General features: G+C 41.2%; 1 protein-coding gene and 1 long non-coding RNA gene across 2 annotated transcripts in view; both read right to left on the bottom strand.

Moving 5' to 3' along the window:
• LOC306817871 overlaps window positions 1–13355 on the bottom strand; it is a 38689-nt gene extending 25334 nt beyond the window's left edge. The window contains exon 1 of the long non-coding RNA XR_013778086.1: window positions 13223–13355. This is a non-coding gene — a long non-coding RNA (uncharacterized lncRNA). The remainder of the gene's footprint in view (window positions 1–13222) is intronic.
• Window positions 1–26108, bottom strand: part of dcn (decorin) — a 155757-nt gene that overhangs the window by 73963 nt on the left and 55686 nt on the right. The window lies entirely within an intron of this gene.

Below are 26108 nucleotides of genomic sequence, written 5' to 3'. Positions count from 1 at the left end.
CGTAACTGCACAACAGTGACATCTGTGGCCTGTCGGGTCGCACAAGCAGACTTGGTGTTTACATAAAGGCGGCTGGAATAAAGGACATCAGACAATATGATGGGTGTTGTTGCATTACACTGTCGCACATCTGTGACTTTTATCAACCAAAGCCAAATGTTGATGCGGATAAAACAACTCCCACATCTTAATTCAATTCATGTCTTACAGAGGAAATATGGAGACCTCAGTTTCAGAAATGTCATCATAATGTTACAAAAGGACATCACTCCCTTTTCATAATTGTTTTTGTCTTGCAATTTAATAGAGTGAAGTAGCACATGAAAACCTACCAAGTTCCCTGCTGAAAACGAAAAATATGGCGGAATTTCAACAAATGGCCATATTGCTCTAAAACGCTCACGGAGGGAAGATACAAAAAAAAGTTGTGCTGCCTTAGTATGGGTTTCAAAATTGGTTTTTTTTTAGCTCAGTAACATCACCCCAAAGATTCTCAGACTGAATGAAAACACATTTGTTATTGATAGCTAAGGCGCAACAGCTAACTTAGCATCCACGCTCACATAACCGCGAGCTAGCTAAAACTACCTGCTTACCATGTTTGCAGCCTTTCAACTTTTAAAAACACAAAAGACAAAGCTGTACTCCCGCCGTAAAACTCCACATAAATGTGAGATGGTCATCAGGGTTACGTAAGTTCAGGCTGATGGACAAACATGAGGGGCAAAGATGAGGAGAGAGAAGGGGCAGAGGGAGGTGAGAGACACTGAGGTAAAGGCAGAAACATGTTCTGTTTTAAAGTGTTTGTCTTCTACGGGGGGTTCAGTGAATAAAGGCAACCTTGTCCCGCTCTTGAGTTTATCTCGAAGCTCGATCTCCACTGAAAAACCAATTACACCAGAGGTCAAGGGTCTGTGTGTGTGTGTGTGTGTGTGTGTGTGTGTGTTCGTGTGTGTTTGTCGTGTTATGGTTATGTGGGTGCAGGAGATTGTAAGTTTGTATGACCGTCATCCAAGGCCGTTGGTGCAATCATGACATAAGAAGAGACTAAATAACAGCCAGCCACCCACAAAGCGCAGGTTGGAGCAGGAATGAGTCACCCGAAGAACGGCAGGAGAGCTGTTTACATAAGTCTATCAAATGGTAGCCTCTGCTGGAGTCTGCCATTACATAAGGCTGAACACAGGAGCAGTGGCTTCAGACTGTGAATAACAGCTAGGCATTCTGCAAAAACAAAAGGAGAGTCAAGGAATACAAAGTGAACAGGTTTTCAGCAGCTCATTTTATAGTCATGCTGTCGAGTTTTAGGTTTATAAAGGCACAAGCTCTTCAAAATACATGTTAACGCTGCTCTTTGGGATAGATTTAGATTTGCACTTGATTCATTACTACGCTTCATTTTAAATTGGTTATTCAACACAAACTCTTTAACAATTCTCACCAAATGCTGCAGTTCCCTTCAGCTTTAGAGCGTTTGAATTTCTTTAAGGTCATTGTTTTGGTCTTTCAAATCTGACCTGAACCCTGTATATCTCCTTCCTCCCACCAAATGGCTAACAGACAAAGTCAGTCATTAACTGATAACAACAGGGGAGCATATAGCAATGAAGAGCCAGATGTCTCCCTCGGGAAACGGCAGACGTCATTTGTAAGGTCATAATATGGTAATGTTGTGTTTCAACTGTTAAAAACAACACAATCTCTAATAGCTGGAAGGGGATTTCCTTGTTTTTACTTGAATGCATCCGATAGCTAAAATCCAATCCGGGAGGTTCAATTCGGGAATGATACCACGTGAAAAAAAATCCTTCTTGAGACGGTGTGTCTGCTCTCTTTTAGTTTCACTTCACTCGGTTAATGTGAGCCAAAGGTACAGTTTTATTCTGTCGACAAATTCAGCACAACAAACCCGCATTTTGGTAGTGCTGGTCAGTGTTATATTTCTGTGGCTAAAATAAACCCACACTGACCTGAATAGAAAGTTATAAAAAATCTTGAATTTTGAAAGTTTATTTAGAATTCTAAAAAGGTTAAGTGGTATTTATTCTAACCTAACCACAAAGCCATCTGCGCCCCCATGCTGGCTTTTAAAGTGACTTGCAGATCTTTCTTTGGTGGTGAATAGATATATTTGTGTAATGGGTAAGTATAAGTATATGTCTGAGCCAAAAACATTTATAAGACTGGACTGAACATTTAATATCTTTAGGTTTAGTAAATAAACATGGGTTAAGAGTCAGCAGTTATGCAAGCAGCTCTGCGAGGCAGTGTTGAGCTTTATGCTAATGTTAGCAATCTAACATGATCCCAAGGGATGTTTCCAAGTCATTGACAACATTCAATTTTCAAAAAAAACAACAGAAAATCTAAAAGGTTAATAAAACCACTCGATGGCAGTCAAAATGAAGCACAGTTTATTAGACAAATTGCCTGCGGTAAACAATGTCATTTGAGCCCCGTCTCCACCAAGCGGTTCAGTTGGGTTTGCCTCGGTAAGGCACGCATTGAAAAATTCCATCTAATTAATCTGTTTATCTGCAGCGACTTTGACAGAACATGTCTGAATTTACAATAAATGAGTACACAGTGCACATAAACTCCTTCTACCTATTTTGCTTTTATGGACATCTTTGTTGTTTTCCGAGTACTCTCGTGTCTTCCTGCATCATGGGTACGAGATGCTCAGAGATTTATGAGGGAGATAACTGTAGCCACTGCAATGGAGAGCAATTATTGGACAGAATAATTAAAGGACGCACTCGTCATCAATCATAAATGCCATTTGGATAAAACGTTTCATTTATGCGTGTGGCGTTGGGATGGGATGTGCTATATATGCATGGCTGAGGTGCTCATGAAAGATTTATGTCTCTGTAGGTGGTGAAGGTTATATGTTGTGGAAACGGATATAGACAAGGTCACATGTGTACACAGCTGCTCATGAACACACAAAAAAGAGCTCCTTCCCCCCAAAACTGATGAATATGCAAAGCATGTTACCTGTTTCAACAGGAAAACCCCAAAAAAAGCTGCCACACTCAGCAACATCCATTATTGAGATTTGACACAGAATTACTGAGTCTTTATGATATCCCATTATCTGCCTTCCATCCACAGAGTTTATTTTTTGCTTCGCTGGAAGGATTTTTGTTTTGCTTGCTGGAGTATTGTCAGGGTGAGAAAAGGAGCAAACTGTAGCCAAAGTGAGAAGTGAGAACACTTGAAGCCCTTCTGTGATTATGAATAGACGGCATTTAAATTTCCTCTCATATTCTATTTGTGAACCTCAGCACTTTTCAAACAGTCAGAGGGATTCAAGCTGCATGAAAAAAGGGCTGGGAATAGGGTTGGACGTCTAACACATCAGCATACAAATAGTGCACAAGCAGTGCATCACATTTGAAATGTCGAACAGTTCCCTGTCATAACAGTTCAGTCATGAAGGATTGTATTTCTGCTTAAAGACAGAAGAAATGCTGAAAAGAGCTTGAAGCTTTTGGTCTGCAAAGACGAACGCTGAGCTTGCTTTGTTGGAGCAGTTTGTCTGCAAGATCAAAGATTCCCAAAGACAAAGAAAGACCTGCTTGTAACATCACCCACTCCAAAACATCTAGTGCTAAACCAATCAGGTTTGAGGATTTGGAGCCCCCTTTCCTAAAACATGTATCACACTAGATTAAATCTTTAATCTCATATTCAATCATCAAAGTGTAAAGAACCTTTTTTTCCACAAGCAACCGAAAAATTCAGCGGAACTGATTGCAACAATAGAGGAGAAAACTTTAGTTTTTATTCCTGCTATATATTTTTTTTTTTCCAGAATCCACACCTATTTATGAAAATCAGGATTGACAGTGGAGCAGACAATTTGAGAAATGGAGGAGAATTTTTGTAAACATAAGTGCAACTTCTATCTATAGAGCCAAGACTAGAACAATCTGAATCCTGAATTTCCCTCGGGATCAATAAAGTATCTATCTATCTATCTATCTATCTATCTATCTATCTATCTATCTATCTATCTATCTATCTATCTATCTATCTATCTATCTACCTATCTATCTACCTATCTATCTATCTAATCTGCAGCATTTCAAAAGACTGTGTGCTTGTAGAAATAGAACGATTACAGTCATAGGCTGAAAACAGGACATATTTTAGGCTCTTTAAATTAAACAAGCTAAAGTCAACAGCTATTCTAATTGCAATGTGGAGCTAAACATCGACACTTTGGTACATTTTCCCAAATAATAAAGTCAGAGTGATAGCATACTTAAAAAACAATGCAACCATATTAATGCTTGATAAGTTTGGTAGGATGACATTTACCATGAAACGCATTTGGGTTCACCTGCAAAAATACTATTACTTTTGAACATGCTTTTTCATGCACCGAAATACTGGACAGTTGGCTTGGGAGTCATAGCTGCATATTTTAACCTTGTGGTGATGCTGAAAGACAGTTAGCGGGGCAGTAAAATTATTTGGGTTTATTGCCTGGGAACAATTTTACAGCAGGTCAGTCCAAAATATACTGTGTTGTATGGGGATATATTCAGTCTAGGGCAAAGTGGTGCGCTGACTGATTCCCATTAAAATACATGTGTCACATTGTTCAGAATGAAACTGGAAGCTGTGTGTAAAGACACTATTCCATCTCACCACATCACACCAGTGACAAGTATTTTTAATATCTCTTTTGATCTGTGATGGTTCAATCTCCCAGTCAGGGGTTAAAACCTACCAATAATGGGCCCATCTATCCTCATACAGTGGGGGGAAACTTGTTCAGCCACACACTTCCTTTCACACCTGAGCCAAAATAAATGAGCAGCCCCCCTCCTCTCCGTCTCTCTAATATGGATGAAGGAGCTACTTGGCAACTTGACGACCCTCATTTCCACACCAATGGAGAGCGTCTGATACAGCTGTAGCTGATGAAATACATTACCGGGAGATGCAACTCTGCCTCTACAGATGATACCTCCCGCTGAACAAAGGCTGTCAGTGATGAAAGGACAGTGGAAGGAACACCTGTTTCCACAGTAATGGGTGTATAGAAAACAGCAATCGAGAAATATCAATCAGAAGTGAAATACTAAAACAAGTGTTGTGAGTTAAATTCTTCTTGGTAGCATTTGGAAGTTAAGAAAGACCAGCTTCAGGAATTTTAAAGCATTTTTGGATAATTGAATAAAAAGTTCTTTAAGTTGGTTGTGAAACGGTGCAATGTTTTAAAACCGAACTGTTAGATCTACTTAACTACTCTGTAGTTAAACTAATTGGTTAGCTGAATATTTAGTTACTGCAATTTACGTCTTGCTCGATCTGTAACAGCTTCTTTAGGCTGAAGGGTTTCAAAATGAAACTGGCACTAAAATAAAATAATACCTATGGAAATGCTGTGATCAGAGAATCCGATTAAAGAGTTGAAAATAATCCGCACGAATCAAATGGAGTTCAACATCTTTGAACTTTGGCTGAACTGTAGCAGGCCATTTTGACAGCGCTAATCTTTGAAGAGGTGTCCAAAACAGCAGATTTTGTAGGGTATTAACTTTGTCATGCCATTCAATATAATAATGCCGTTCCATAAACTGACAGTTATTAGACAGGAGCTGATGATGGACAGAGAAGTGCTTTTGTTTGTTAGCCTGCATAGCTAAGCTAATTTGATAGCAAGTGTGTAAGCTCTGAGAGGCCCTCTTTATTTAACACTTTGGGAAAAAAATATTCAATTGGTGACTGAAATGAACCATAGGGAGAATACTGTGACGTTGTTGGTGCTGCTCTGACAGACCATAACTTAGCTTGACCATGACCATGAACTGCTAGCTTGGCAGCTACAGCAGTTCAACAATGATTAGTGGCTACATTACCAAGCCTATTTCTTGTGGGGAAAAAAGGTTTGATTTAATGATTAAAGTGTTGTAGAGGGTCTTAAAACATAAAATAAGTCTAACTTCATCCTTCAACAGCAACAAAAAATGACAATATTGTTGCAAAAGCATCAATATGTTGTTTTTTCAAAGGCTTCAACAGTACCCAGAAGCAATGTGTGTGTTTTCTTGTTATGTCCTTGTATATGTGAGTTGGGTCTGTTGTTCCAGTGATGTGTTGAGCCCATATGGTCGGCAGGTTGGACAGCCCCGGAACAGTCCATTATGTGGAGATTTGGCAGCACACCCTCCACACTCCTGCATGGATGATGTGGCAACATACACGGAGGTGCAGCTTCAGGGTTTGTTTATGTGTGATCAACTGCTGTTTCTGCTTGTTTGTGTGTGTCTGTGTGTGTGTGTGTGTGTGTGTGTGTGTGTGTGTGTGTGTGTGTGTGTGTGTGTGTGTGTGTGTGTGTGTGTGTGTGTGAGGTAACTAAGCGTCCGGTGTGTAGGAGTGTGTCCTGCCTGGAGAGTGTGTGTCCTCAGAGCAGGCATATGGACATGGAGACGGCCATCAGCCAGCCTGGCTCAGGTTGCGGCTCCTTCACGGTCACCTCCTGGACCAGAGCAGATGCCATATCGGCAACAAAGGAGGAGAAGAGAACAGACACACATACACCCCTACAAATCCATGATACAATCTATCTTTGTAGATATCATTTAAGCATTTTAAAGCTACTTTTCTGGACACCTTTTTACACATTTTCATGACTTTGTATTGTATTAAGTGTTTCACCTTTTTTGACTAACAACGAATCATTGGTGAGTTACTCGTATAAGATTCAACCCTTTCATGGAAACAACACTCAAATGTTCTGAAGTACCCACTTTATCACAGCCTTTAATTCTATGAAAAACATGTTTTTCAACCAAGGTTAAAAAAAAAGAAGCATTGCTCAAGTGTTGCTTACAATCAGTTTTAAGAGAAAGATTGTGAGTAGAGAGAAAAAGATTTTTGCGGCAAAGGAACAAAACTTGCAAGTACAAATGCTACCGAAGTCCTGACATTTAAATTCCCCTTTTAACAAAAAAACTAAACTATAATATAATAATATATAATATATAGGGTATTTGAATAGGAATTAAAAGATGATTGGTTTTATAGTGTTTTACAAATCTTTAATATCGACAGGTTTAGAGATTTAGAAGTATACTGATGCAAAAAATTATTTGCAGATAACACCCACTCACATCCATGAGTGTTCAGAGGTGCAGAACGGTTTGTAGAGGTGAGCAAAGCATCCCACCAACCAGACACACAGACTGGCTGTCTGGCTTTTTGTGTCTCAACAATCTACTCCTCTGCCTCAAGACGGACACACAAACACAAACAGGCTGTGAGATATCTGTGTCAAGCTCGAACACAACCACAACTGCCCGAGTGTGCTCACGCAAACGTGCAGACCGAGCAGTGGAAGTGGGTCATCTCTCTATGGGGCAGAAAAATAACAACAGAAATATATTAAGATAACTGCATCCTATCAGAATCCTCGCAGTGTCTGTCTGCACAAATGTAATTACACAGCGAGGGGTCGGAGTACATATCGCTGTTTTCAGGGCATGAACATCCAGATTGCTCCTTTTTTTTGATGAAAAGCAGGAATAAAGATGGCATGGGCAAGTTAACATTCTTCTGTGGACGTGTGTGTGTGTGTGTGTGTGTGTGTTTGTGTGTGAGGATGGGGGTGGGGAGGTGAAGAGGTCGATGCTGTCTCGTCTTTTGTCCTTCTGGCTGTGCCTGCTTACATTACATTTCAGACAGTGTGCACACACTAATCTTTATGTACGCACAAACAGACCACACACACACACACACACACACACACACACACAAGCCCTTTACCCCCCCACACTTGACCTTGCCATTGGCCATTAACTGTCTAAATGTGTTGTTGCACAACCATGACCTAATGCCATCAATGCACATAAAATAGGTTAAAGCCAGCCAAGAAAACAGGATCAGGCAGTTCCTTACGTCACACGCTTCATTCGTGAAGTCGTTGCACGAAAATAAAGATTTATGAAATATACTGTACATTTTCATTTTCATAAAGGCCACATGATGGTAGCAAGGTAGTGGTTGAATGCTAACATTACCTGCTCAAACAGGGATGGGTCATATATACTATCCCCCAAACATTTCTCACCTTTCAAAGCAAAGAAACGATGAAAGGTTGTCGTATTGTCTAAATGTGTGTTATTACGTGGAATATAGCATTAACAGCCTTTTAGTTTCCCTGCCTGAGTGTCACATCTGAGGAAAATAGCCGCTTTGTGAATATGATTTATGAGACCAACACCTGCAAATTGCACGAAGCTGAAAAATCAAACACCCACTTGTCGTCGACGCAATTTTACTCCTTCCCTGCCCTACCGAGCTCCGTCTCACCCATGCTGGTGTCCCTTTGTGACGCACCCTTTCCTTTTGTTGTTTGAGCCGAGCAGATAGGCATGCTGGGTGGATATGCATGCTGGGCGTCCTTCCAGGCCTTTAAAGAAGTACAGAGGTGTCCAGAGGCGCCTGCCTGCCCTTTAACACCCTCACATGGCCAAACACGGCTTGAAAGGCACCAAAGACCAACCAAGATAAAAATAAAAAAAAAAGAGGCATAGAGAGCCGACTCAACTGGCATTCATGAATAGGTTGGTTGTTTTCTTTTATAAGAGTTTGATGATGTAAATACTATAAAGCCAATCACAAGTTGAGTCTCCAGACAAACATTTAGAAAATAAGTGAATGCAGGCAAACTGTTGCCAACCAAAAGTTTGGCCTTAACGTTTTAAGACTTCCTACACTCCGTTCCTGCGTATCATAACACGAGCCTTCGAGCCTCAATTCAGACAAGGAACCTCACTGCTACTTTAAACGAGGGCAAAGAAACACCTCTCGGGAAGGTAGAAAGAGAAAAGGTCTTTCTATAATGTTCGACACGGTGACAAGAAACAACAAACTGCAAACATCCAGAGTAATAGAAATGTAACGTAGCATACGTATGAGGTTTGCAAAGACACTACAAGCGAATTAATGAGTTTACATAGAGGCTTCAGAGCGATTAGTCAGAACATCCACAGCCTGTCACTGCATGTTATTTCCCAATATAGTCTGTTTACGACTCCTGCCGAAATGGCCCTAAAGTCGGTTTTAATCCCTGAATTAGAGGAAAGCCTCAGCTGTGTACACAACAGCCTGCTCTTTCTAGCTGCAGCTATGAATCTGCTCTGATCCTACATTTGTCTTTGAAATAGATTTTTAATAATTCCTCACCAGAGCCAAAAGAGAAAAAAAAAGACATTTATACTGGGCAGGAGGGTTTTAGAATGAGCCAAACACTGTAAAAAAAAAATCAGAAGAGGCTGAAATTGTGAATCACTGGAATGAATTGATCTTTCAGACATTTGGGTCTTTTCCCTTGGTAATTAAAAGGCTGTTTACTAGATCCCTAGATAGAGGGCTGGCTGCTATGGTCGAGTGGACGTTCGTAGAGAAGAGGTAAGGGCTGTCCAAAACTCTGCCTGTGCCAAAAGCACTCTGGATGGACTGCCGTTAGCCCAGCAACCCCACTCAATGCTAGTGCCAAAGCCACACACACACACAAGTCGCACACACACACCAGCAGCAGACAGGCACTCTGTCGGCCGGCCGTGCCAGAATAACCCCCGGGGTGGAGGGTACATTAACTAATTGCTCAGCCCAGCTTAGAGAAGAGTTGGGTTGGGAGAGGAGAGGAGTCCAGCAGAAAGACAGAGCATGAGGAGGGTGAAAAGAGTGATCATAGTGACATTAATAGATGCACCGGGAGAAAAAAAGAAGCAAAAAGACGCACAAAAATACAGAAAGACAGACAGACAGACAGACAGACAGACAGACAGGAGCTTGTTTACATGGGCACGAGTCCAATGCAGCATTAGGACTCAGGCCAGCAGTGGCAGGACAATGGAGCAGGCTGCAGGGCCATGTGTGTTTGTGCATGTGTGTGAGGTATTCAGTTTTTGGTTTACAGGACAATGGGCCAGTGGGATATTGAAGAATAGGGGGATTATAGGTCAGGCCAAAGAGAGAAAGACATAGGATTGAGAATTAGAAGGGGGAAAGAAAAGAGCAAAAGAAACAGGTAAAAAAAAAAAAAAAAAAAGACAGGTAAAAACTGAGCATCAGGCCCTTAGAGATGCATCAAGGCTCGTCTCTGAAGGTTTTCTGCTCAAGGCCTCTTTCTGGTGAAGCTTCAAATCTGCACCTCCATTTTTGCCCAGGCATGCTCCACAAAGTGTCCAACACTCGCATAAAAAACATCCCACAACCCCCGGTCTAACCCCCACCTCACTCCCTTCATTCTAATACACAAAGGAGACCCACAAAACGAATCGACCAAACAAGTGTTCGCATTGTTGCCGCCAGTTACGCAGAATGGCGAGGATTTGGCTACTTTGTGGGTTGTGAAGGCCCTTTGGAGAACTTCTGCTTGGTATCTATGGTGATGAGAGTGAAAGAAAACAACACTTGCCTTCACAGGAGTGTGTTTGAAAGTGTGTGTGTGTGTGTGTGTGTGTGTGTGTGTGTGTGTGTGTGTGTGTGTGTGTGTGTGTGTGTGTGTGTGTGTGGGAGGGGGTACTTTCCAAAGGCAAAGAAGCGCAGGTGTTTGCATCCTCCCTCTCACAATTTCTTAGCCTTTGCTTTTACTGTGGTTGTTTTTGTTGCTCTTTGTTAACTTTCACTTCAACAGTCTGAAAAGCTCGTGTCTCGAGCCAAAATTTAAAAAAAAAAAAAAAAACCTCTTACATTAACTTGGTCCTGTTAAGGCCCTGACACAACAAGCAGACGGCAAAGAACCAATCAGCAAAAAAAAAAAGAAGAAATGGCTGTAGAGTCGGACAGTTAAACTAGCTGAAAAAGTTACAGTATTTCCATGTTGCTGTACTGTATTATACTCTATGTACAATGGTAACTAGCGTTAATTGTTTTAAACATTTATTTCATACTTGCAAAATTAAGGCAATGTTCAACAGTTCTGTGGAATATTAAAGCTAGGGGCTAATTCCTAGCATGTCACAATCACAGTCTGTTTGATCAGTGTCTGTTTAGATAACAGAAGACACCAGGCCATAAATGATCTTGTCCTTTGGTTCAGTCACTAAGACAAAACTAGAGAAAGCCTGCATGCTTGGATTTGATAACATCCCAAAAAAATACAGTCAGAAAACATTATATTCTCACTGGCACCAGAAGATCGTGATTATAAAACTCAATGGCATCTGCAGCGATACTTAAGAGTCAATGTTTCCGCACCGATGCGCAAAACACTTCAGAAGTCACATGCCCACCTCTGAACACAATAAATCCGTCATAAATTGGCCTGTTTTCCACAGAACAGAACATCTAATACCCTGGTCCATTAGTGATGGTAAATATAGAAAGTAATATTCCCATTCTCAGAATGATGCAACCATCCCTGGCAGGATATTTTATCCTTCAGTGGCTGCAGGTGGCGTCATCTCCATCCTGGCACACATAATGACCCTCGAGTGTGTCTGGGGAGCGGGTCCAGCTCAGGAAGACAAAGGTGGACAGCTACGGGGGCTGTTTCTTTCCCGGTAATTTGCGCAGCACTTTTTGCACTGAAAGCTCTCCTGCTGTGTGACGCCCTTGAATGATGAACACTGCAGTGCCCTACTTCGGACAGCTGGAACTGCAGTCTTCACATTAAATGTGTGCGTCTGTGTGTGTGTGTTTGGGTGCGTGTGCGTGTGTCGTTTCTGACTGACAAGCGGGATGATTCCAGTTGTCACACACATACAGAGCATTGTGAGTGGTTTGTGCTCAGCTATATAGGGAAATATACTGGTGTTCGATAATCCTCTCACACCGTGTCTTTGTGTGAATGTGTGTCTGCAGGGAGTGTATTGTGTACTTCCTCTGATTCTTTTCAGCAGATCTGTTTTCCTGCCATGGCTAGAGCTTAAGACAAGGTTGCATTACATGTACAAAACTCCTGGACACACACACACACACACACACACACACACACACACAAAACCACACACAAATCTTCCTCCCTAATCCTCTTTTAGCAGACAAGGTTCACCTGTTTAGACACACCTGCACTGACACCATTTACTGAGTTAATGATGCATCAGTTGGGAGTTCTGACCAGGGCGTTTTGGGACCGGGTGGGGTGGGGTGGGGTGGGGTGGGGGGGTGGGGGGGGGTGGGGGGGGGGGGGGGGGGGGGGGTACTGTGGCCCTGACTTATGCAGGGGTGGCATGAAATGTATGGGTGCACATACAAACGTCTTAATATAATTTTATTAACATGGTCTTTAGTTATCATAATGGACTTTATTTAATATTGTTAAAATATCACACTGATGGTGGCGCTGGTGACTCAGTGGTTGGTGCGCGCCTCCCCATATATGGAGGCTATAGTCCTCAATGCGGCCAGCCCCGGTTCAACTCCAGCCTGTGGCTCCTTTCCTGCATGTCAATCCCCACTCTGTCTCCCTGATTTCCATCTCTGTCCACTGTCCTACCTCACCAATAAAAGGCACAAAAATAAATCTTAAAAAGCAAACAAAAAAAACAGTGATGTTAGCTTCATATGTAATTATTATTATTATTATTATTATTTTTGTATTTAAAAGAACAAATCTTGGATAGTTTCAACTTAAACCTTGTCCATGCTCACAGTATACTTATTTTTTTTTTGTTTGCATCTGGGGATGGCAATCAAATTTAGGGGCCACACCTCCCCAGGCTGCCCAGTATGTATGGCCCCTGGAAGTTACATTAGACAAAGAGGCTCTAGATTTGTGCAATAAGTATGTTAGTCAGCCTACGGTACCTGTTGATCTCCTGACTTCTCGACCTTTGACATCTAAAGCCAAGCTTCCTGATTTAGCTCACGCTCTCCTGTTACCTGGCAGACATTTCTTAAAGGAGCAGATTGTTTTCCTTCCTCCTCCTTTCTTTTTTCTCGATTAACAACAAAATCAAGTTTCCATGATCTCAATGATTAATTGCGGCCTCTTGCTTCTCCATCATCTTGCCTCTGTGCCGCTGTTTGCATATTTATTTCTCTGGAAATCTGGATTTAATCATGGATAATCACCTGCGGACTTGGCAGGGATTTGGCTGAGGAAATTGCAGCGACTAACAATGAATGGCCACTCATTAAAGGTGATCAGTGATTACACACAGATAACAGAAAGAGAGGGGAGGAATCACTGCCCATTCGTCACACAACAAACATCTCAGAAAAATGAGGGAGTTAGATGTGTGCTGATTACCGCTGAAGAATGAAGACGAATTTTTGTCACATGGTAGATCCAATCTGTTGTTTCCATCGGGTGAGGTCAGTTTGGCTACCTCTTTGGCTCTCACATGCAAGCAGCCACACTGTCTGTCTCCTTCCCACTAGTTACTTGCCTTTTCTATTCCATGGAGTGCCCTGCTATGTTGTCGGAATTGATTTGCAGCACTCCGACTCTGTGAAGAGAAAAAAGAAAGAAAGTCTATAAATGCTCCAAACTGGTTCCACAACTTCTCCCCAAGTCTTATCTTACATTTCATCTCTCTAAACGGCAAAATATTGACTCAAGAAACAAGATAACATTGATCTTTATTACAGTAATAATGGTGTTTTCTTGATAGTGCTGCAGCAAAAGTGTTCAATATTGTGCTTAGTTTCCTGAGGCTGAAAGAGACCTGGAAAAAATAATAAGACTATGTCAGGTACGAGCTGTATTTCTCCTACAAGGCAAGTGGATGAAGCAACAAAATACTCAGATAAACAATATGACTGTGTTCCTAAACAATGGCAGAAAATTACATTTTCCTCAGATAGGACAGATATTTGGTCATGATGAATTGTCATAATTTCTGAAAGCATTAAAAACACATGTTAAATACACTACATTACTGTTCTGGAGTGACATACTAAAAGCTGCCATGGTCCTTTATAAAAACAACAATGCTAAATCATTATAAAGTTTGGAAGTCAGTTAAGTAGATAGATTTAATTTAGACTTAATTTTGCATGGCTTCTACCATGTGAAGTCTTGTAATTAACTTGTTTTTTTTATTAGATAGATTTAATTAGTGAATTGGTGCTTGAGTTTGCAAGCTATATTGCTCCAGGTAATAGATAGCTGCATTCTTCTTTGAGATCAAATGGAAGTATTTGTCTCCAAAGAAACTCTCGTGGCAGATTTCTCCAAAATGACACAACAAGAGTAACACAAGTGAGAATCTCAAAAGATTTAGAACAGTACAAAGAATTAAAAGTTTCAGCTTGGTATGAGAAAAAAAAAAAAAAAGTAGTCAAAACAGTTACATTGACGGCACGATTGGCAGAGACATTGGGACTTGCTTTTCTCTCCCATATATGGTCGACCTTGTTTCCCCATTGGCTCTATTTCTGTGGCAGTAAATTATGAATATAGACTAAAAGACTCAGTGTCACATATAAACATACCAGCATACACACGTACACACACCGACACCTGTTGCTGCCAGGAGGCCATGTCAGGGCATCCTGGGAAACTTCACTCTTACATAAGGTGGCACAGGATACAGCATCATACATGTACCCTACATGACCCAAACACACACACAAACATCTACACACATAAAGCTATAGGTCATCATAGGTTAACACTAACAGGTGTTTGTCTCATCTGTCAGCTTAGACAAGATATAGAATGATATTTTATCTTTACAACAGCTAAATAAAACCAAATACTAAATGTATGTTGCAATGCATTGCAATGTGTGGAAGTCCAGACTTGTCCATAGGCGTCAGCAGGCGATGACTGGGCATGAGTCACATCTCACAAAGAGCAGTTACACCATGACAGGAGGTGAGAAGGTGGTTACCATGATGATATGCAGGAGGAACAAACAGAGTGGCTTCAGATGACGTCAGATGAATGTATGCACAGTGGACTCTTAATTGTCTTAATTTATGACCACACAATAACCTCAACTCAACTTTTTCCACAGAGCTTTTGAAGGTATATAATAAACGCTGTCTTTTAGAAATGCTTACAGAAAAAATGAGTTAAAAGCTATATGATCCCATCTTTCATACTATTCCTGAAAACAATGTATTCTTAAAAATGCTTCAATTCTCATTTGTTGGCTGCTGTTTGGTTTGGAAGACTTACATTCAGATGTTGATTTATCCAGAAACAGTCTAAAAATGTGTACAAATATGTACATTTTACCCAGACGTTACCATTTTTGTCAACAGTAATGACGCCCTAAAGACAGTGTGACATTTGGTGGCACACTGACACAGCTGCTTCTTTCACCGTTTCTTCTTTGAAAAGGTCTTAGGTCACATTCATACAGGCCTTGTCCTTTCTCCGCTCTGCGACCAGCTTTCTAGTCATGCGGAGTGGAAGTGTGAACACCCACAGCTTCCTGTCTCCTCACCAACTCATCCTCAAAGAAGCCCACTGTGTGCGACCTTTTCACAGATGTGGCAGCAGTCAACACGTATGCAAAGCCCCTCCTTTTTTTTTTTAATCCCACGACTGATGTAACGGAACATTCTCTAAGAGGATTCAATCTCATAATCGTGTTTATGAGCTTCTTATAAGTGTCGAGTGTGTGTGAGGATAAGTTATGTGAAGAATGCCTCCTCCTCATCATGTGAGACTGTGTGTTTGATTACATTATTTTTATTATTTCACAGATCAACTTTACTGTTTTTTATCAATCTCTCTGAATTAGTCATCCTGGTAAAGCACAGAACAATGTTGCCTTTATGAATGTAGCCCCATCATGCTTTCTATATGACGTGCTACTTTCCTGCAAGCGTTTTCAGATTTATATCAGGGGGCTCAAAGTAAGCTGGCGTCTTTCGATTATGCAACTCTAACCAACAAATTAGAACAATTTTAATAAGAAGTGAGTGGGATTTTTTTATGTAACAAATTTGTTGTCAGCTCCTATCCATACTTGTGCAGTTTTCCAAACATGATCCACTGCAGGATTTATTGCCTAGTCTTTTCATAACACTGGATGCAACGAAACAGGGCTATTTTATTGTAATTGATGAAAAATGACAGAAGAAAAGACAGAAAAGGGGATATGGATTTAAGATGAAATTGCTCCTCTGACCGCCCAAAAGCATGATGTCGTAGTGTTTTGTGTTTTTACATTTTTGAATACACAATTTCTGGATAAATCAACATCTGAAAGGACACTGGAAAGTGAAATCTGGAGTAATATTGGACAAAAGCTTTTGTGAAAACAACACATTTGATAACCAATCAGCTACTGTCAGAAAACAGCTAACATTAGCATTCAGCTGCTCCAACTGGTATTGATAGCACTAATTGGAATCTTAGCTAACCTTACTTTAATGTAAACAAAGAAGTTGCTTTGTGCTAACATTATCATTTTAAGTTGTTGTACAGTACGACAGTAACGGCTCAAAACAATAGCGTGAGTTAGGTGGAGGCTGGATGCTAACATTGGCGGCTGGCTAAGCTAACCAGCTCTTTCTTGACTTTTTGCTTTTGGATTAATCGACAAATAATCCACAACTAATGTCAGCATACGTCATCATTTTAGGTAATATTACTGTAAATAAGATGTGACTGAAATTGAAGCTTTCCATAATGACCCAGGAAGACAATGGTAAATGTTGCTGTTAAGTATGCTAACAGACTAATGTTTCTTGACTCTCAGTATTGTCAGCTTTTTCTAACTCCGTCTTCTTAATAGGCTAATATCATGAACTAGATCTATCTAGTCTCTCCTATTTCAGTGAACTAACTAGGAGAAGGTGTATGTCTTTCAAACATTATTTTTTAGCATGATGGTCAAAGATTCCCTTTCCTTAACAAAGAGGTAGCCAAAGCTGCAGAGGCCTAAACAAGTCCAAATTGATGAAAGAAGACCTTTCTTTGTGATCGAGGGGCCGTGTGAGACCGGTGAGAGACAGATTGAAGGACACAGAGGGATCCATGGCTTTCTGACAGCTGAGGTTGTTTGCTGAAACCTGAGAAACGGGAGATAGGATCAACTTACCAAACAAGGGGGTTTCAGCACAACAGGTGTCCATACTATCTATACTCTTGTTCGCTTACTCTCATTTTTTTCCCCCCCTTCTTTGGCAGCTGCATCGAGTTTCGTCTTATCAGATCAGAGAACAATAAGGGCGCAGAGAGGAAAAGGAGGAGAGTTGGGAAACAAACGGGAGAAGGAAGAAAGCCCAATGTGCTAAGAATGTCGACGTTAAGTTCTTAAACCGCACAAATAGAAATGATTGCAGTTTTATGCTTTTCTAATCAAACTTACGGCTGGGAAATGGAGCAAAACAGACAAAAGAAACAACAAACTTTGACACATGGGGAGAGATACAGGAATATATAGTTTTGAGTGCCCGACGGGGGAGTTGTTGACATGCAGGGTGGGTGTCTATGCCTCATTGTCTGCCCCATCTGGCTAGCTTTATCTCTGCTTACTACCCCCCTAGCCCCTACGCCTCCTTTCTCCTCCTCCTCCTCCCGTGCTTCCCCCCACCCCTGCAGCCAGTTCACACCCTCCATTGTGCCCAGGTCAGTCTATCCCTCCCCTCCCTGCATGCTGGCAGACAACCAGGGAGCTTCCAGCCACAGCAACTGGTGGCATTGTTCACATGCACGGCGCACATATGTGCACAGTTGCCTGCTTGGGTACAATGTATACACTCACATGTGAGCATCTGCTGGCACTGGTGGCATCAATCAGAATCAGCCTGATGCACATCAGATGGCTGGAATGCTGTTCAGGGCAGAGTTTGGCCTAAATTTGTGCTGAAAATAGTCTAATAATTGATAAGCCAATGGACTGCACACACAGAACAAAACATGTTACTGAAAAACCCGAGAGTGGGCGTCTATGCCTCATTGTTGTTTAATGGATTTTAGAGTTAAGAATATTTAAATTTTTACTTTTTACCATAATTAATAATGATTACAATAAATAATAACATAATAAATTATTACAAGAGGAAGACAGTCAGTAAAATATTTCTGAGAATGTACATACCCTCGTATTGAGAGTTACATAAGATTGTTATTACTTATGTAAGTCTCCAACTCAAATATCAGTTGGTTTTTAGCCAAGCTCAATAACTCAACGCTAGCAGAGGGAGTCAGTTACCATGTGGTTCAAAGATTCACCTTTCAGCACCTCAATGCTAACAAATTAACATCTCTAAAAGCGTGTCTCAACAGCACGCTCATGTAAGAAACCCCTTTACATCGTGCTGTAATGGACGCAAGCTGTCCGCATTGCATCCATTAAACACTCGCTTCTCCGCTCTGTGAATTTCTGTTCCCCCTTGCAAACAGTATGACATCCAGCGCTTTTATTTTTAGATACAGAAGTGTTGGGGGTCAAAGCGACGTGCCAGGTCGTGCTGCGTCGCTCACAGCAGGCTGTTCGAACACGGAGGGACACAGCAACAGTTGCAGTTTTGGTGAAATATGATAAAGGACCTGCCTAGAATTAGATACAACTCACGCAACTCTGCATTAAACATCACGCTTATCTTAGCAGTTAGCCCATGCTAACGTAAAATGGAAGTTATTAAAAACCTCTACAGCCAGTGTTCAGAAATCTACCTAGCAACATACATAACATAAGCATTATGTGCTTAATCTACAATTTAGCAATTGTTGCCATGTTTAGCCCATGCTAAAAGGCATTAGTCAAGCTAAGCTAGGCAAATGATTGTGAGCCCATGTATACTCTCACTACACAGACATGAACGTGCTATAACATAACTGCAGCGAAAACACCAAAGTCTATACAGTATCATTCCCTTTTGACTGCTGTCTCCTCCCTTCCCTGAGGCACATATGAGGGAACGAAAATGTTATATGGGGATAGCTCATAAACAAAGCTGCAGTGCACAGAGGGAAGATAAACATTGTTTTGGATGACATCAAAGATGTCCTTGGTGAGGTGCAGGGATGCAGGAGAGGAAGGTTTAGTATTTCCCTTTGAACAGGTTTGTTATTGGCAGGAACCATGTGGGTCTTCCTTTGTTTGGCTCCCGTATTGAATTCTGTGAATATATATATATATATATATATGTGTATAAAAAAAAGCCGTGTAAAAACAGCCTCACTGAGGAACTCTCAGTTGAGATTACTTGGGCAGGTTTGCTCCACACTGGCAAATTAAGAAAAAGCTTGGACGGCTTCAGACTCCTGTTCTCAGGAGAGAGAGAGAGAGTTGTGCATTATCAAACGTGATACTTAGCACGTGCACACAAACTCTCCCTTACTCATACAAGCCCATTGTGAGCTACGCAAGGCATTAAATATTTGTAGACAAACATGTTCTCGGTCACGTTTCATCTCTCCCCTGACAGACAGGCAGTTCTGGCCAGTTCTTCATAGTCCTAATTCAACAGGAAAAACTTCATTTACTAAAATGCAGCTTTACTTCAGTACTATCAGTCTTTTTTATATGTGTAACAGTTGGTGGCGCTGCTCTTCGACAGGCTCCTTTCACAAGAGACACGTTTTTCAGACACAGTGTGGCATAGATCCACACAATACATTTTAATGAGAAACACTGATTCTAACGGATTTGAATGTTCTTAACATAGAGAATCATTCATAGGTGGGCCAAAAGCCAGGGCAAGTAACTACTAATTCTGTGCCAAGGATTCTGACGTGCACTTTTTCCTGTTTGGATATAAGATTTGAATATTTGCCGGGAATCACGCAGTGCCCATGTAAATGTGCAAATAACAGCATGCCTTCAGAATGCAAATACACTGTGGGGCAAATATAACAAAAGGACAACATCCAACAATCAAACTATGAAGCTCCTGCCACACACTGCTGCCTACTGCTCCGAAAAGCTCCTCATGTCGTTTGTTACCTGCTTTAACTTTGTTCCCATTAAATGTTTGTCATCACAAACTTCTGTCCTCGCTCAGAGACGTTCCAAATTCAACATCAGTGTTCATATCATTCATTCACTTCGTCATCAGACATTTACCGAGGACTATTAATCACCTCATTTATAGATTACTAGTTACTAGGACATGATGTTGACAGACGTGCTGCCTGAAACTGACTCCATTGTAGATTTTATGAAATACTGTACACAGGTCACAATGTTAACATTATAAAGGGATGAAGAGTAATCATGTAAAGGCATTTCAACACAGAGATAAATGTGGCTGTTTCTGAATAAACCCTAAAACTGAATGTCGCCATGCAATGAAGAACAAACAACTAATAAACACAAGTCACAGACATGCACACAAATACACACTTTTTACTGACATCCAGTTTGCTAATACTTAAAAGACAGCGCAGCTTTTCCTCCCACCCGTCCAATAAATTTAATGAAATCAAAAAAGTAGGCCAAGCGTATGCAGCTACAGTCACAGGCCGCTTTCATGTTGCAGCATGCCATTGTAGTTTGCATGGTGGATATACACAAAGTGTATCATTTCAATTATTATTATCCTTACAGAAAGATGAGGATGAAACGGGAGCGGAAGCAAACAGGAATAAAGTGCCTCCTGTGGGATGATGTTTATGTTGTTCTAAAATTGCACAGGAGGCCAAGATCCAGTTATTTTGGTTGGATAATTTAATTACATTTATTTATAGAGGAATGTATTTCATGGTGGAAGTAAGGGGAAAAAATAGAGAGCGAATAATTTCATTTTAGAACAGATATCTGTCACAGATAACTTCATTTTGTAGCCTGGTCACGTTGGCCTCTATTTCCAAGAAAAACTCAAATAGTTTCTTCCTTTTATGGATCCTTTAGTTCGCCCTATAACAGGATACTGAATGTGAACCACAACTGTTTTAGCCTTTTGTGCATTTACCAAAAGGCACATATAAAAGGAAAAATGTAAGAAAGTACGCAGAGAAAGCCGAGAAGAATGCGGGAGGAACTTTCTGAAGAGGTCAGCACTGCTTCACAGGGAGCGGAGTGTCTTTCCACAAACATGCGGCCGTGCTGTTTTGATGCACTCGACGGTTGAAAAACAACCCCGGCTGTGGTGGAGAGTCATCGAGGAGCCAAAAGCTGGGGAGCACGCTGAGAGAGAAGACGGAGAAGAAAGGAGGGAGAGAGAGAGAGAGAGAGAGAGAGAGAGAGAGAGAGACAGAGAGAGAGAGAGAGAGAGACGAAGGTAGATTAAAACAGAGAAAGAGAGGACTCGGATGTGAAGGGTAGCAGATGTTTCCCTTATGAAAAGGTATTAAGAGCTGAATCGTGTTACTCCACACCCTCAATCATGTGTTCAGTGTGATATAGGCCAGTGGAGCATGCAGTGAATTACGTTTGTGTACATTATGGGAGAGGCAAAGAACACATATTTCATATCGTGTCCTTGTGTGCTTGCAGTGAGTGTATTAAAGATATAAAGCGGTCCGTCTGTTTTCAGAGTGTAGTACGTGTGTGCATGTGATGTGTAACTTTATTATGTATTTTTCTCGTCTCTTTTTTTTTTTTTTAATCCTTTGTGCTCACTTTGTAAACATAGGAAATTTGTAGAGACTCACAGGAAGGGGATATACAGTATGGCATGCTGAAACACAATCAAAGCAATCAGTGTACTGCGCAAAAAGAAAAAGCCATATGACCAATAAGAAGATTGAGCAAGATTTGGAGAGTATACACAACCTAGGTGTAGGAGTGGGGGAGGTAGTAAAAACAAAAAAAAGCAGCAAAGAGATAAAGAGTTGGTCCTCAGACAGTTAGCGTGTGTGCGTGCGTATGTGTGTGTGTGTACGCGTCTACCTTACAAATGCAAAAAGTAAAAGAAGCAAAAGAAAGAAAACAACAGTCAAGCTCAAATGGAGCAAGACTACGGCTGTTTTATAATGAGGATATAAATCAGCTGTTCAGAAAACTGGGGACGCTTAAGTCTTTATTTACAGTCCGAGCAAGTCACTTGAACACGGCTTACTACTCTGTGTATGTGTGAGTTTGAGTGTGTGGGAGTCCTGTTCGTGCTTCCCCCACCGCCTGACACAAGTAGGCCAACAGAGAGAGTACCAAGGCGCTGGAATGTGTGGCAGGGATCCAACCCTATTCCAGCCGAGGCAGCACTAAATCCTATTGGAACTCGTCTGAATGCAGGCAAAGGAGTTGGGGCGCATATGTACCTTCAACACGCCCCAACAGCTGCACTGGGGGTGGAGAAGAATGTGTCTGTGTGTGTGTGTGTGTGTGTGTGTGTGTGTGTGTGTGTGTGTGTGTGTGTGTGTGTGTGTGTGTGTGTGTGTGTGTGTGTGTGTGTGTGTGTGTGTGTGTGTGTGTGTGTGTGTGTGTGTGTGTGTGTGTCCGTCCTCCACAGCCCTCAAGTGACCAATTTGTTATATATATCTCTGTCACTGTAGACGGCCTCCTTCTGTGTCTGTTACATGGACTGTCACCACGAAGTGGACGTAGCCTTGGTGACTTCTCCCCTGGTTTGTGCACTTCTGTTTTAAGGCCTTCAGTTGGGCAATATAGAAACCACCTTCGAAGTGATTGAAGAACTTTTATGAACCAGTCAATCCTTAAAATTAAAAAAGGGAGCAAATTGAAGGCCTCTGAACTTTTATGTTGTAAACGGAGCTGCTGCGGTGCGAGTTAAAATTTCAGGCCATTGGGTCCTATCGATCAGTTACTCACTCACTTTTATTTCAGCCTGAAAAAAAATCACAGCTTGATTTGTTATTGTTCTCTTTCTTTGGGTTGTGTTTAAAGTTGGTGAACATGTTCAGTATATAAAACTGATAATACAGAATCATTCTGAAATCCTCCTGAGGCTGCAAATGTCACGAGACTCGTTTCATTCCTTTTTCACTTCTCGTCCCGCTCTGAGATATTAAAGTGAAATCAAGGAAGGAAAGTGGAGTCACCTCATCAGTGCACAAGAAAAGATCGGGTGTCTTCAATATTTCCTATTATTAAAATGAATAATGAGTTATATCAAATGTATTTCCTAATGGCTTCTCTACTGTTTCCCTTAATAATTTTTGTCCCGGTTTAATTTGCAGCCAGTGTCCTCCTGTGGCTCCGTCTGTCTCGAAGTGCTTCTGGAAAGCTCCACAATGAGAAGTTGCAATGCCTTGAATGGTTTATGATCACTGCTGAAGGTTCAAAATAGCAGGAGGGGTCGTGGGGGTGGTAATGGAGTAAAGAGCAGAATGAAATACAACCCCTGAGGTCTGCATCCAATAAGATCTGATTAGTTGAAGAACATGGCATTCAACAGTAGTGTCCTTATTAACTTCAACTGCAGGAGGGAGAGATTCACTTGAAGTGCTGAAGGCCTCACGGCAGATTTTTGCAACACAACAGCAGAATGTCATCAGCATAAAAGCTCATGCAAGCTGAAAAATGGGAAACCTTAACATAGTAATCACATCATTGTTATCCTTCTGCCTTATAACCTGGATGGGCTGCTCGTTGGCCGAGCTGCCTCATGTATGGAGGCCATGGTCCACCAAGCAGGTGGCTCAGGTGTGGCTCCTCAAAAGTCATTCCCCTCTCTCTCTCTGGTTTCCTTCTCTAACAAACCGTCCTTTCCCTAAAAAAATATAAATAGGCATAAATGTCTTTCCCATCACAACCCAGCCCTCCAAAAACATCTTTTGACAGCCACATCAATTAACCGGCGTTAAAGCTACAGTCAATAGTCAATCTCTATAAGCAGCGCGTTTTGGCAGCATTTGATATAAAACATGAGAATAAAGTTTCATGTATGCTGGCTCATGTAAAACTTGGATATAAATCACTCAACCTGAGCACATTCAGCTCAAGCATTTGGATGTTAACCTGCTAGCACTGCTAATGTTGGCCACAGTCGGCAAAACCACTGACATCGTGAGCCCTCGGTGATCTTGCTGGCTCTGAAATGTGACACAGCTCACAGATAGTAAGTGCACAATATATGCTTCGACTAAACTTCAATACGTTTTGGGTGTTTATCATACAGGCTGCATTTCCATTTCTGTTAAACCGACGGGTAGCCAGGAATCATCCTTAGTCACATTCAATCTTTTTTGATGGAAATAAGCTTGTAGGCTAAGCTTGTGAAGGCTGGGTGAAAACAGGGCTGGAGTTTGGTAATGGTAAAAGCCAATCATTGAGACAAGATAATACTGGGTTAATAACCCCTAAAGGCAAAATGGGGAACATGAACCTCCTGGTCAGCTAATAAGTTTGGCTAACTTCATACAGGGCTCCACCTGTGCTTATGGAATTAAGGTTACCATGCAAAAACTTTTGTTGTTGTTTGGTTGTTTATCTTTCATGGTGAGGTGTTGTGTGGGTAATGAGTTAAATATTAGTCCCGTAGGGAAATTAGTCTGCTTCAGTTACTCATCAAGCTGCCAGTTCTATGTAGGTCATATTTGTTTTTGTACGTTAAATGTTTTGATATGGTTTTATTATCCATATCACAGACACACACACACACACACACACACACACACCTACCCAGAGTATACCCTTTAAGCTCAGTAATATTTGGATCAACAGATTAGTTTTGGATGTCACCGTTTCTGGAAACTATTATTTATTTAATAATGGATCAAATGTTCTTAGCTAGAAAAGCATTGTAGTATAATAGTATCTACACGAGTGTTTTCAGAGTGTCCTTGTTGTAGTCGAGCTGCAAGGCCAAGTGTTTGAGTGTGTGTGTGTGTGTGTGTGTGTGTGTGTACGTGCCTTGGAGCATGCTCATGCAGTTCTGTGCGTTATTAAATTGTGTTCCTGTTTTCATCTGGGCACAGTTTGTTCTGCACATTTTACGCCTGTGTGTTTGTTCTAACACGTGGACGCTGCTGACTGTTATGTCTTTAATGTGGGTGTTTTGAAGCCATTTGACAAAGTGTGTGTGGGTGTGTGTGTGTGTGTGTCTGTGCGAGAGAGAGAGAGAGAGAGAGAGAGAGAGTGAGTGTGTGCGCGTTTCTCACAGCTGTGTTCATAGTGGCGTAGAAGAAGAGGCACAGATCTTCCTGTCAGCTGTTTTGCACTCCCCAGTATATTTCCACTTAGTTTCTCAATCAACACCGTATAAATAATTCTGTCTTTTCTTATTCACGCCACATTTCCCCTCGGCTTCTCGATCTGCTCAATTATTCCTGCATCTAATCCCTCATTCACTCTAATTCCTGATCCCATCCTTTCCAATTCCCTTCACCCAATCATCCTTTATCTCCTCATGGTATCTCTCCATCTCTTGCTGGTTGTTTTTTTTTTCTTGCGAGCAAATTACATCTTGCCATCGACACAAACAGGAAACAGCTGAGTCGCTGCACACTCTTCGTGTAGTGTTTCCTGTCAGTTTCTCCGAAAAACTAAAGCAAAGAAAAAAAACCGGGGCAAACATCTCGACAAACTGTCGAGTGAAACCACGTCAGGGGCCGCAGTCGGGTCATGTGGTTGGAGGTTATAGCAGGCTGCGCCGTGTTTACAAGCAGCGGGGACTTTAAATGAACACGTGCTTACGGGGAACAGAAGTTAAATGGCTCTTTTGTTTGTGTTTTTTTTTTTCTCCTTTGGCTGCAATGCGGCGAAACAAGAAATTGCACTAAAACCCTGATAACACACAGCACGGCTTAGTGACTTCTTAAATAAGAGCTGGATTTGAAATTTAAGAAGTCCAAAGGGGCGAAACATTCGTCTATGACAGACCTAAATGTTAGAGCTGTAAATACACATAGCTTAACAAAAGACAATTTTAAGCCTATAAGAGACACACATTAGTTTATTCTGATTATTTGCACTGATGTCATCTCTGTGTGTGGGCAATAAAGACTAACTTGGTCCCATTGATTACTGCAACATTAATGTGCTCGATTGAATTCTTAAATAAAAACAGTCGAGATATTTTTGTCTATATGGCACCTTTAGAAGCAGTCATTTGAAAGTGTGTTCGGCTGTTTAGAAGGCAACACAACACAAACCAAACAAGCTCGGTTAGAGCAAGACAATTCAAAGTAAAGCCAATATGAAGTCAAATCTATAGAGGACGAGAGACATAAAAAGCTTGAGGTGATCGTCTGAGCAGAAATCAAAACAAAATCAAAACATTTTGCTGCAAAATGCATTTATGAATGAATAGGAATAGCTAAAATGTTAAAAGCCATAAAAAGAGAAATAGACTTAACAAACCCAAAAGGGCTTGAGTTGGCA

This window comes from Symphodus melops (assembly GCF_947650265.1).
Source record: "Symphodus melops genome assembly, chromosome: 22".
Classification (NCBI taxonomy): domain Eukaryota; kingdom Metazoa; phylum Chordata; class Actinopteri; order Labriformes; family Labridae; genus Symphodus; species Symphodus melops.
The sequence above is the reverse complement of the archived record's forward strand: the minus strand, read 5'-3'. Positions and strand labels throughout refer to the sequence as shown.